Raw genomic sequence first — 11,744 nt, forward strand, 5'->3', positions numbered from 1 at the left:
TGTATATTTAAAATAACAAATTTAAATGATTTTAGATGGTTTTTGAAGACAATCATGCATGGTGTGTTAGTGACACAATCAAAATATTGACTAATTAATAATTAAGCCTCAACTGCCTCAGGTGAATGGTGTAATTTCTGCAACAAAAGCAAAAGCATGTCATTTCTACAGATACACTGTAAAAAAAATTATATGATCAATAAGTTAACAACATGTGTTTTTACATTTGCTTTAACTCGTCAAAATAAGTAAAGCAATTTTCAACTTTTTTTTACAGAAGTTATACAAGATTCAACAAATTTTTTTAAGTCAGTTTAATGTAATTTAAGTTGAAATTACTTAAACATCCAAGTTGATTGTACTTAAAAAATTAAGGCAGCAACTTATTTTTACAGTTGTGTGTGCCACCGTACATTTACAGTGGTTGCTAGGGCGTTGCTAGGATGTTCTAGGTGGTTGCTAGGGTATTTTGGATGGTTGCTAGGGTGTTCTGGGTGGTTGCTAGGGTGTTCTGGGTGGTTGCTATGGTGTTGCTAGGTGGTTCCTAGGGTATTCTGGGTGGTTGGTATATGGTGTCGCTAGGGAGTTGCTAGCGTATTCTGGGTGGTTGCTATGGTGTCGCTAGGGAGTTGCTAGCATATTCTGGGTGGTTGCTGTGGTGTTACTAGGTGGTTGGTAGTTGTCAAAGATGGTTACTATGGAGTTTTTATAGAGTTCTTAAAATATTTAAGAACGAGTGCCATTAGTGTAATGAACTAATGTAATGAATTAGTGTAACTACCAATTCAGTGTAATGAAAATAGTAATTTTGAAAATGAAAATGAAAATCAGTGTAATTTACAGTGTAAATGAGTGTTGTGTGTGCCACCGTAGGGAAGTGGTTTTTAGGGAATTAGGGAATTTCAACAATTTTTTTTAAGTCAGTTTAATGTAATTTAAGTTGAAATGACTTAAACATCAAAGTTGATTGTACTTAAAAAATTAAGGCAGCAACTTATTTTTTACAGTGTAATGAGAGTTGTGTGTGCCACCGTAGGGTTATGTTTTACTGGATTAAGTAAAAATAAGAAAGTTGCTTTGTCCAAAATTGTGTATGGTCAGAGTAGGTAGGGGAGAGCGGGGCACAAAGTAACGCTTTTTGACTTTCTCAGTTTGTGTAAATCTACTTATGGTTCAGAGTGTTTAATTTTTCCCACATTAATTTCCCACATGTCTAGTACAATTATGTGTTTTTGTTTTATTAATACAGTATATACTTTTTTCTTGACATACCCCGAAAGAATGGAAGTGAAATGTGACAACATGCCCCATAGGCGGGATACATTGTAACATAGGTGGGGCACATTGTAACATAACATATGACAGCTTAAAATGTTATCTGATCTAATAAAATAAAAAAAACAAGACAAACTAAAATATTTTCTAAATAAAATACAATTATTAACTTTTTCATCTAAAATAATGGCATTTTTTAATAATTAAATATAAACTCATTTTTGAGTTTTGACTACGAACACAGGAAAACACAGCTATACAACATAGTTCAAAACAAATAAATAATGAGTAATTTCTGAACATTGACTCTCAATCTTTATTCACCTTTTTCTCATGTTTTCTCAATAGAATTAATAAAAGTATAGAATATAATAGCATATTTCTAATAGGGGCACATTGTAACGCAGTGTGACAACATGCCCCCGCCTGCACAACTGGGATTTAAACCCTGCTAGTGTCTTCTGCTAGTTAGCGAAGCATTAAATAACTATCTCAACTGTTAAATAGCATATTGGAGATTAAAATAATATCAGATTTGTCTCATTTTAAATAAACACAAAAAATAGAGATGAAAAATTAACTTAAGTAAGACATTTACTTTTGCTATGGTTTAATAAATATCTATGGATATCTTCCTCCAAAAAATTATTTTGGCGCAATTTTTTCTCTATATAGTGTTGATATGGCAACTAGTAAATACACCAAGTTTCGTCATGCTAGCATGTGTGGAAGTGTTTAAAACAAGTGTGTGACAACTATCCCCGCGTTACGCTGTGCCCCGCGCTCCCCTACTGATGAACTTTAACTAGCGTTCTTCCAGTAATGTTAATAGAATGTTTAATTTCAAAGTTATCAGGCCTTAATGTTCTAAAAATATTAGCATATTTATACATTGTTCATGGAGCCTTTTTTTTTATTTTTATGTTTAGTTGGATTTTCATCTTACATTTAAATGTTACTTCTTGTTTCAGAACATTCAAAAGTTACATTTCCGTAATGTCTTCTAAATGAGTCCCCCTGTGGTGAAAGTCCAGCTTGTAATGTAGTTTATATGTGTATGTGGTGTTTTTAATGTGCTTTAAGACAAACCGTGTGTAAGTTCATAAGTCGACAGCATTGCTGAGTATTTCCTCCTTAAAACTGCAGTGAACCAAAGACAGTCTCAAACACACGCTTTGAAATCGCTGGTGTTTCTGACGTCACAAACTACCTTGTAACCAATCAGATCAACGTGTGATCGTCAACCAGTGGATCTCTGAGCTGAGTGAGTGAGTGGAGGCGGGGCTCATTTGCATATTCATAGAACCGCGCATACTAAATGAGGCAAGGGTGTCGAGTTACACTCAAGATATTTTAAGGCATGAAGAAATTCATTTCAAGGAAAAAACATTTAATGTCATTTTAGTGATCAAAGATGAGTTTTAAGGGATAAAATGATTGACTACAGGGGGGAATAGAAATAACATTTTCTTAATGGGAATGTTAGCAAAACGGTGAGATATGTTTCACTGAAAAAAAAGGAAGAAATGATAAAGTAAGAGGTCTATTCCTTGAGAACATTATTTCTGCACCTCCTGCAATCTCATATTGGAATGGTCTTTTTGATAATTTAAATTGGAAAAAGATATGGTCCGTACAACAAAGGTTTCTCCTCACAAACAAAGTAAAAGAAATATCTTTTAAATTAATTCATAATATTTACCCAGTCAAAAAATTTATTTAAAAAAAATTCAGATTTGATTTTGACACTATTTGCTTGTTCTGTCAGAATGACACTGAAACTCTTCTTCACTTGTGTTGGTTATACTCAGTTATACTCAGTTATAATATGCAACTTTGGAAATATGTAAGTTAGTTTATCTCAAGCAATATCTTGCAAAATTTCTCTATGAATCCCAAAACTGTTATTTTTGGATTTTTTGAAGCAGATTCAAAATGCCTGCTTTATAATACATTTAATTATTTTCCTATGTAGATTTTATATTCACAAATATACGTTTTCAAATTGTAAACCAATTTTTTTGGTATTCTTACGAGAGATAAAACATTATTTGATTATATAATCCTCCCTTAACCCAAAGGCACTCAGAACCTGTACAATTTGCAAGACCTACAAACTTTTTACCGTAATACATGTTTAGATATTTTTTCATTTAAGTAATGCCCTCTGTCTTTCTTTTTTGTCTTTTTTTTTTATTTTTATTTTTTTATTTACATCACTGTCTAACTATTTTTGGTTTTGTGCGATGATGTTGTTGAAGTGTTTTCTTTCACTATTTTTATATTTTTGTTATTCTTAATAATTATTGTTGTGTTCTGATTCTGTTATTTCACATTTTAAACTGAATGTTCAAATAAAGCATAAAAAATGAAATGAAATAAAAGGCATGTACAGATGTGCTGGATGTTTGTGGGACGTCTGTGGGATTGTTTCAGCATGGAGAGTCTGATCGCTGTCCTCAACAAACACATGTGACGTCCGAAGCATGATGGGACAAGGGACAAAGTTTAGTACTGAGGTTTAGGGGTTTGTCATTAATGACAAATGTTGTGACCCAAATGTTATTTTTATCTCAGATTTGCTTTTTTGTAGTCTTTTGTTCACCTTTATCATGCATGCTTTTTTTGTGCAACTTTTCACATATTTGAATTATTTTGGCTAACGCATTTGGTCTTTTTTTAGAGTTTTTGTTGTTTTCTTCACATCTTGGACAACACAGTGCAATATTTTGACCAAAACACCAGAAATAGGGGGACAGTAGGAGTCCATTTCTGTCCCCCAAGGTACAATCTACACTAACGTACCCCATAGGGCTTATTATTGGACCTCAAGGTAGTATATGTACCGTTTCTTTTAAAGTTTAAGGTACAGTATTGTACCCTTGAGGGTACAGCCCCAGTGACAAGCCATTGTAAAACCCTAAAGGTACAATTATGTCCTTTATTTTCTGAGAGTGCAGTGTTAACAATCTTCAGGAAGTCAGTCTATCAGCTTCTTACTGATAGATAACTTAGGGTGGGAAAACATGAGCACAGAGCTACTGGCAGGTTTGAGAGTCCTGGTCGAGCTCTTCTTCAGTTGTGATACTGCCCTCTAGTGTTCACTGCTTACTAATGCGTCTTCAGCCTCTCTCTGTTTCACACAAACAACAAACACATCATTCTGAGAGTTTACAGCCATTACAGAGGCTCACCTTCTCATCTGAATCCATTTCTACGTTTACTTTTATGCATTTGGCAGACGCTTTTGTCCAAAGCGACTTACGTTGCATTTCAAGGTACACATTTTACATTCTTATCAGTTCTTGCTTTCCCTGGGAATCGAACCCATGACCTTGACCATGACCAACGCTCCACTGTTTGAGCCACACCATGGTCAGTTTTAGAGAGTAACAGGTCAGTTTGATCATCTCTGAGTCTTTATCATTCTTAATAGGCTTAGTTTATTTGTGGCCGTCCACATCTCAACCCTCATGGTGAAACTAGACGAGCCAGACACGAGCTCTGAAGCCACATGTAATCACTGGCGTCAGACGCATTTGTGAAGTGTCGTGGTTCACATTCTGAGGAGCTCTACAGATTGTAGCTTCAAATTCAGGGCTGATCTTCAACATCATCATCATCTTCATCATGGAAAGCTCAGCTTCATTCAATGAGCTCTTCTTGAGTTAAAAAAAAAATTATTTAAAGAAAACAATTTGTCCTTGGATCACTTTTCTAATAATAACTTCTGTATTTGTCATTCAGTTTGTGACGAACGACCCTTTTTGTGGAAAGTGCCGTTTCAGTGCAGTCGTTCCCTGGATACGGCCATGAACAGCCGCTTACAGTCAAACTCAGAGCAACACGTGGCATCACAAAAGATACAGCGTCCTAGATTCACATCACGAGGAAGACAGCTGAAAAAGAAACGTTGAGCTCAAACTCAGCACAGAAATCTCATGCTCTGCTGGAGGAAACAGCGCTTCTCCTTTCTCAGGGTGAAATGGATACAGGCCGGCTGAAGAATGGACTGAAATGTTATCTGTTAATAGCAGAGGTGTCAGAGCTGCTCCACACATGCTGCCATTATCATGCACTTGTAATCAGCGTCTCTCTACATGCTGCTCTTGTTGATGATGCACTACGCGTTTCAGGAAGTTTACTTTTTCTCCACAAAATTTGATCAAATTTCCTCAACATCATCAAATGCATTAATGTTTGCAATGATTTTGACAACCAATTCAATTGTATTTACAGTTTCAGGCAGAGAAGAAGTCAAAATCACACAACCATACTGTAAAGAGAAAGGTTTTGGTAATGATATGTAGATATTTGAAGTATTCAAATTTGCAGTCAAAACAAGCGTCACTTATAAGTAAAGAAAGTTGCACAAACACACTTTATAATCAGAACAATCAAGTTTGTCGGGTTTGAACGGCTAAATCAATAGATAGCGTTGAAGATGAAGACGGTTAATGCTGTCTGTCTGTTAGTTAGTGGGGGATGTTTCTGGTTCATGTGATTCTTGAGCAGAACTGGCTTCATACATCCACTAAAATCACCAAAACACCAGCAGATTCAAACACAGCGAGACTTCAAACATGATTAACTACAAGTGACATTAGTGAGGAGAAAAATCCAGCAGCATTTGACAGACACAAACGGAAAAGGTTCTGGTAATTATCTGTCAGGATAACTGTGGTAAGTTCATCTCCTTTGACCCTAAAACACAACACAATGCCATGCGTAATTCAAAATACTAGTAAAAATTCAAGCAAATACAGGCAGCAAATACAGACACTTGATCTAATGCAGTGACTCTTGATCTAAACAGTTTTTTGTGCCTCAAACACGTCCTTTTCTAAACGATCCCAGCGGTCTCACCGAGAAGAAGAAGCCCGGCGTACTCACCAGAGCTGCAGGTAACACACCAGTTTGGTGACCATGACCTCGGGCCGGGGGTCAGAGGGCTGTGTGACCCCCCGTATAGCAGCATGTACTGAGCTCAGTCCTCACGCACCTCACCTGCTTCCCTTCTCTCCGCCTATGCATAATCCCATTAAATGATTAATGAATTTTTGACACCACGAGAGAATCCTCAGACACAGGACGCCGCCAGACAACCTGACCACACACTGCATTGCGAGCAGGAGTTCTTTGCTATTTTACTTTTTCCTCATCTTTATGTTGAATCAGTCATTTTACAGCTGCTTGAATGTATTAAGCAGATCAGAAAGACCTGATCGCCTGTGGAATATCCCCATGTTTAGATATATATTAAATCAGGTGCTGAGATGACCAAATACACCAAATAATGGACACAATTTGCAATTTGGTAATGCTTTCCTTTCCACCATAACTATCATGAGGCGGTGGCGTGTTACTGCTAATACTTCATGCACTTAATCCAACCGGATTACAGGACAGCGGCTGTTCAGGATTAGAGCAAACTTTAACTGCACTACTACATCTATAGTTCCCTTCTAAGGGTACGTCTACACGACAACGATGTGCTTAAAACGGAGAAGTTTTTCCTTTGAGTTTTCCACGTACAGACGACACCATTGTCAAAACGATCCTCATTCACACGGATCTGCGAAAACGACTAAAAACGATGTATTCTGCTGCCAGGCCACTAGATGGCGATGAAACATTATAGACTGAACACGTGACACACATGTGCATGACGTCATCGTCTTCACAGATTCGCGTTTTTGTTGTTTACACGGAGACGGTGTCGTGAAAACAGCCCCTAAAACTTGTCTAGGTCACATTTCACCACAAATTCAATTGAGAAAAAAGCCTAATTCAGTGCCTGTAGATCTTTTGCATCGTGTCAGTAAACAATTCCCCTTCAAAGTGGATCTTAAACGCTGCGGCATGCAGTTGACGCTATGGGAAAGCTCCTGCGTGAGGCGGTGTCTGAGAGACATGTCTAAACACGGCAATCTTATTGGTCAAATGTATGGACGTGGCGACATAGCATAACGCGTCACTAGCCGTGTTTCCATTACCCTTCAAATTGTGCAAATTGAAATTGCGAACTGAAAATACGCCCAATGGAAAAACGTAATTTTCCCCAAAATCCCATTTATCGCAAAAAAGTTTCTCCGCTCGCATGAGGACGTTTTTCAGGCAATTCGAAAAAGAAATATTTAGCAAAACTGCAATGGAAACGTTTTTTTTTTACATCTTTCTGACGTAGACGACGCGGTGTGTTTGGACAGAATATGAGACAGAGATCTTTATTAAACTCATATAAGACAAAAGAATTACAGGAATAATGGATTCTAAACCTCAAATAAATGCCACAATCAAGACCTCGAAGCAGATATGAGGGAGAAACACCCAGAAACTCCTCATATGAGCCGCTCACAAGTATAATAAGGGTCGTTCCTTACCATTAATGCTTGGAAAATACACATACATCTCCTTCCATTAATAATAATAGCCAGAGCAGTGGCTGGGATATAGTACATAAACCCACCAATGTCCGTTGCCATGATTTTTGGAATTACTTTATTTACCGCAAGAGGAAAAAATTTAGTTTTAGTCGCATCGGTTAATGGAAGCGCCGTCATTTCGCAATAGTTTTTTGTCGACATCTAGACCAAAAACGCTAAAGTTTTGCGCAAATCTGTAATGGAAACGCGCCTATTGAGACCATAAACAGATGCCAGAAATGCACGTCGCCAGCTTCTTCGTGTTCAGAAGCTGCATGTTTGTTGAGTGCGTGTCTGTTCTAGTGTGTGTCTTTAGTCAGTAGTTAAGCTGAGTGCACACAGTATGATTTTAGCCACGATTTGACTGTCTGAGACACATTTAGCAAATCCTTAAAGAGTCCTCTGATCCTAGGCTAAAATCTGAAGTCTTTAATCGTTAGTTTGACATGCGCATCGACAGCCGATTCATGACCATTGCGATCAAATTTTACCTCGACGAAATTCTGGCGGTGTCAGAAGGTTTGATCACAGTCCTGTAGTGTGACGTCTCCTACGACACCACTGTTGAGATTCACGTGCTGGTTATTGATGTCTGTGTGTGTCATCGTAGATTAACTTTTCGTGCTCATGTTTGTCAAAAACTGATTGTTATAATATTGCTGGATCTCATGCTGCAGTAACACAGGGTTAGTGATGTGAATATTAATGGTACAACGCAATTGTTAGATCAGTGAATCAGTCTATTTCATGATGAATATAAAGCCATCAACAGGTAACCATCATCACCTGATCTCATTTCACTTTAGCTTTATTTGCTGCTGCAAATGTGTTTGACAAACACACCGTCACAGCGGCCAAAAAAGACAAAATATATAATAAGAGTTAAGAGCCCAACTAATGGAAACACTGATCACTGTTTTGGTGACTTCAAATGAAGCACATTAGAGTTAAACCCCCTGTTAATTCTCAATAAAAACATTTGTGGACGTCTGACAGAAATAAAGTCAGTCTGGTTAGTAATAAGTGAATCTGTAATAAGTAGACTGTGTCTGGAAGTCAGCTGTAGTTCTTGTGTTTCTGCTCGTCTCTTTTCCTGTTCTCTTCTTTCCTTCAGTGATTCTGCTTGTTAACAGGCTTATTAAGGCTGAAATGACTCCATATTTAATATACACAGATTTTGTGGCTCAGATAAGGTCCAGTTCTGGTTTATTTCTTTGCTCTTGGCTGACATGTGGCATTGCTATGGCCTGCTTGTCATAGACAGTAAAAGAAATGGACACAGCGACCCCATTGGATTCAACGGAGACAAGTGAAATCAATTAGAAGCTCTCTCTTCCTGATGGCTGAGCGTACTGCACAGACTCAAACTGAGCTTGACGACGTAGATGTGACGTGAGCAACCCGTCTGTCTTCTAGTAGCTGTGCCGAGAGAAATCTGAATCATTCCCTTCCGAATCTTGCAGAGACGGAGAGTGTGAGTAGGAGGTGTCCATGAGCTAGGAGCAGGAGAAACTTTTGCTAAGTATTCTGATGATTTATTTTGTCATTTAGCCTCCACGTCCCCGATTGCCCGCGAGCTTCTCCTCCTGTCCATACGGTAATCTCTCTACTGTGCGACAGAGAGTCGCGTGGTTATGACGCAATCGTTTGCCTATTTTTAAAAAAACTGCTTCTACGGGGCCATAACGTAAGATACAAGGAGCCTTTTATACATTTTCGTGTTTCTTTAGAAATAAATAATGGAGAAATGGAGTCTTTAAACGCCTCAGATGTAAAGTTATTCGCTGTCAAAGTGACGCCAAAATGAATGGGAGTCAATGGTATGCTAACAGCAGGTGATGGTCCGCTAATCAATGGCGGCGCCCGGGGAAGCTTCAGTTTCCGGCTGAAAGATTACCCCCTTTCTGCTTGTGGCCCAGATCTGGCAAACAGGAGTGAGCCGCCCAAGGGCCGTCATTCCACGCCGCATGTGGGCCAGATCATCTTTCCACGTGTGCCAGATGTGGGCCGGATCTGGGCCGACACAATGTTGCTATGTGGGAACCGGCTTTGGAAAAACTATGTCAGGACTAAAGAGTGGGCATGCTAGGTCAGTCCTTGAGTGGGCTGACTGTGTTCAATGACACAAGTTTAGCTTACCAGGGCAAAGCATACCAGTACCTTTCTTTCAGCCTAGCCTTCCTAGACACCTTCATCAAGTGCATGGATGCTGCTCTGACTCCTCTGTGACTCCAGAGCATTCGTAGCCTGGAAATCCAGACCCAAATCTGAAAGATTAATGCTGGGTACACACCAAAAGATAATCGGGCTGATTTTGGGACGATTTCCCCCCTGCCGACAATCCTAGCTATGTCCCGATTATCTTGATGGTTCTACAGATTATCTTATCAGATTTTCCCTTGGTGTGAGGTGTGTTAAGAGTGTCCGAACCTGATCGGGAGAACGTCGGAGCCGCCCCGATCGCGAATCGTAAATATTCAACATGTTTAATATTTACGATCAGAAATCCTGATGTGTGTGGGGGGGGGGGGGACCCCGAGGACAAACACGCGCACGTTCTGGAGATTATCACGTTAAACGAAACAATATCCAATCAGAAAGCGAGATGATGGAAGACGGAAGCATAACAAACCCAGTCATGGAGCAGCACAAAGTGAAACTGATGTGGACAGCAGAGATGGAGGATCAGCTTGTTGATCAATCCAACAAGTATTGTTGTTCCAACAACAAAATCATTCCAAACACGATCATCGCAATTTCTTCCTGCATATCATCCGCCATGCTTATTCTGAAGTCTCGCGAGATTTCCTGTGTTCACAGTCGAGACTCTGGTTGAAAATCTGTGGTGGGTGGTGTGCTGTCTTTGTCACATCATGGCACACACACACTATAGGAGCAAAACGCTTAAATCTAGGATTTGTGGTCCATCACATTTTGAAAATCTTATAAGATTTGGTGTGTACCCAGCATAAGGGTCTGGCATTGACTAATGAAAATCGGCCAACTCGAGGGGCAGCACCAAGCATGCATTTGGAAATCTCACTGCACGCAATTGGATAACACTACGACCAATCACTGTCGTGATTGCGCTGTCACTAGCGCTGTCGTCATCCGTTTAGCTCGCCTCTGGCCCGCCTTTATCAGATAACCCGATGTGATTGGTGCAGCTTGGCTACAAGGGCATAGTTAATGAGCATCATTACTCGACGCCAGAGTAAAGGCCCTTTCACACCGGATGTGTAACGAAAAAGCGAATAGTTCGCGTCAAAACCATTCACATAAGCTGCGACGCGAATTTGCGACGTCTGTGACGTTCAGAGCTTCAACATTCCAAAACTTTCGCGCCGACAGCTGAGAAAACATGGACACTTCATCATCATCATCCAGTGAAGACGAGCTTTTCATTTTCTTTAAAAGACAGAAAAGAAGGTTCTGTGTGCAGCCAATCTTACAGAACAGAGAGTCTGAAGGGGAGTTTGCTAATGTCCACTCTTAGTTTCCTTTTCCTCTCTCCTTTTCCTCTCATCGGTGTCCCTGACGCTTTTCCACAGTTTTTTTGTGTCTTCAACTAAACACAGTGAGTTTTGTAATGTCAATACACATTACATGTAACACACGAAGTAACAAGTTAAAATCATTCGACTAGAAACTGTAGACATCACACAAAGAATGTATAGTAATACTAAAAGCAGCCCTAAATAGTCTCACTACATCTCGTTACATGTTCAAAGTAAACACGGTCTCTGTCTCTATCTTTGATGATAATAGTGTTAGCTTTCTATCCCAAATGTAGTTTAGCCTGCTAGCCTACACAGCACAGGACTATAATACGACTAAAACTATCACACAACAAACTCACAGTCGTGATAGCCGAGTTGGTTGGCAATGCTACGCCACACATCGTCTTTCAAATCCTTGTCCTTGTAGTATGTGATTGGCTGAAGCCTTTTCTGTCGCCGCAAAAGTTGTAAAAAAAATCGACATTGAAGCGGAAAAAATAAAAGTCGTTTTTTCGCCGCAGCACATTCACGTTCGGTGTGGAAG

The 11,744-nt window shown here is 39.3% G+C and overlaps 1 long non-coding RNA gene across 1 annotated transcript in view; it reads right to left on the reverse strand.

The window, feature by feature from the left end:
- The window catches only part of LOC309482593, a 141,527-nt gene extending 139,467 nt beyond the window's left edge, over window positions 1-2,060 (reverse strand). Inside the window, exon 1 of the long non-coding RNA XR_014200329.1 lies at window positions 1,403-2,060. This is a non-coding gene — a long non-coding RNA (uncharacterized lncRNA). The remainder of the gene's footprint in view (window positions 1-1,402) is intronic.
- Between the last annotated feature and the right edge of the window lie 9,684 nt (window positions 2,061-11,744).

The sequence above is a fragment of the Leuciscus leuciscus genome (assembly GCF_965113295.1).
Source record: "Leuciscus leuciscus genome assembly, chromosome: 19".
Lineage (NCBI taxonomy): Eukaryota > Metazoa > Chordata > Actinopteri > Cypriniformes > Leuciscidae > Leuciscus > Leuciscus leuciscus.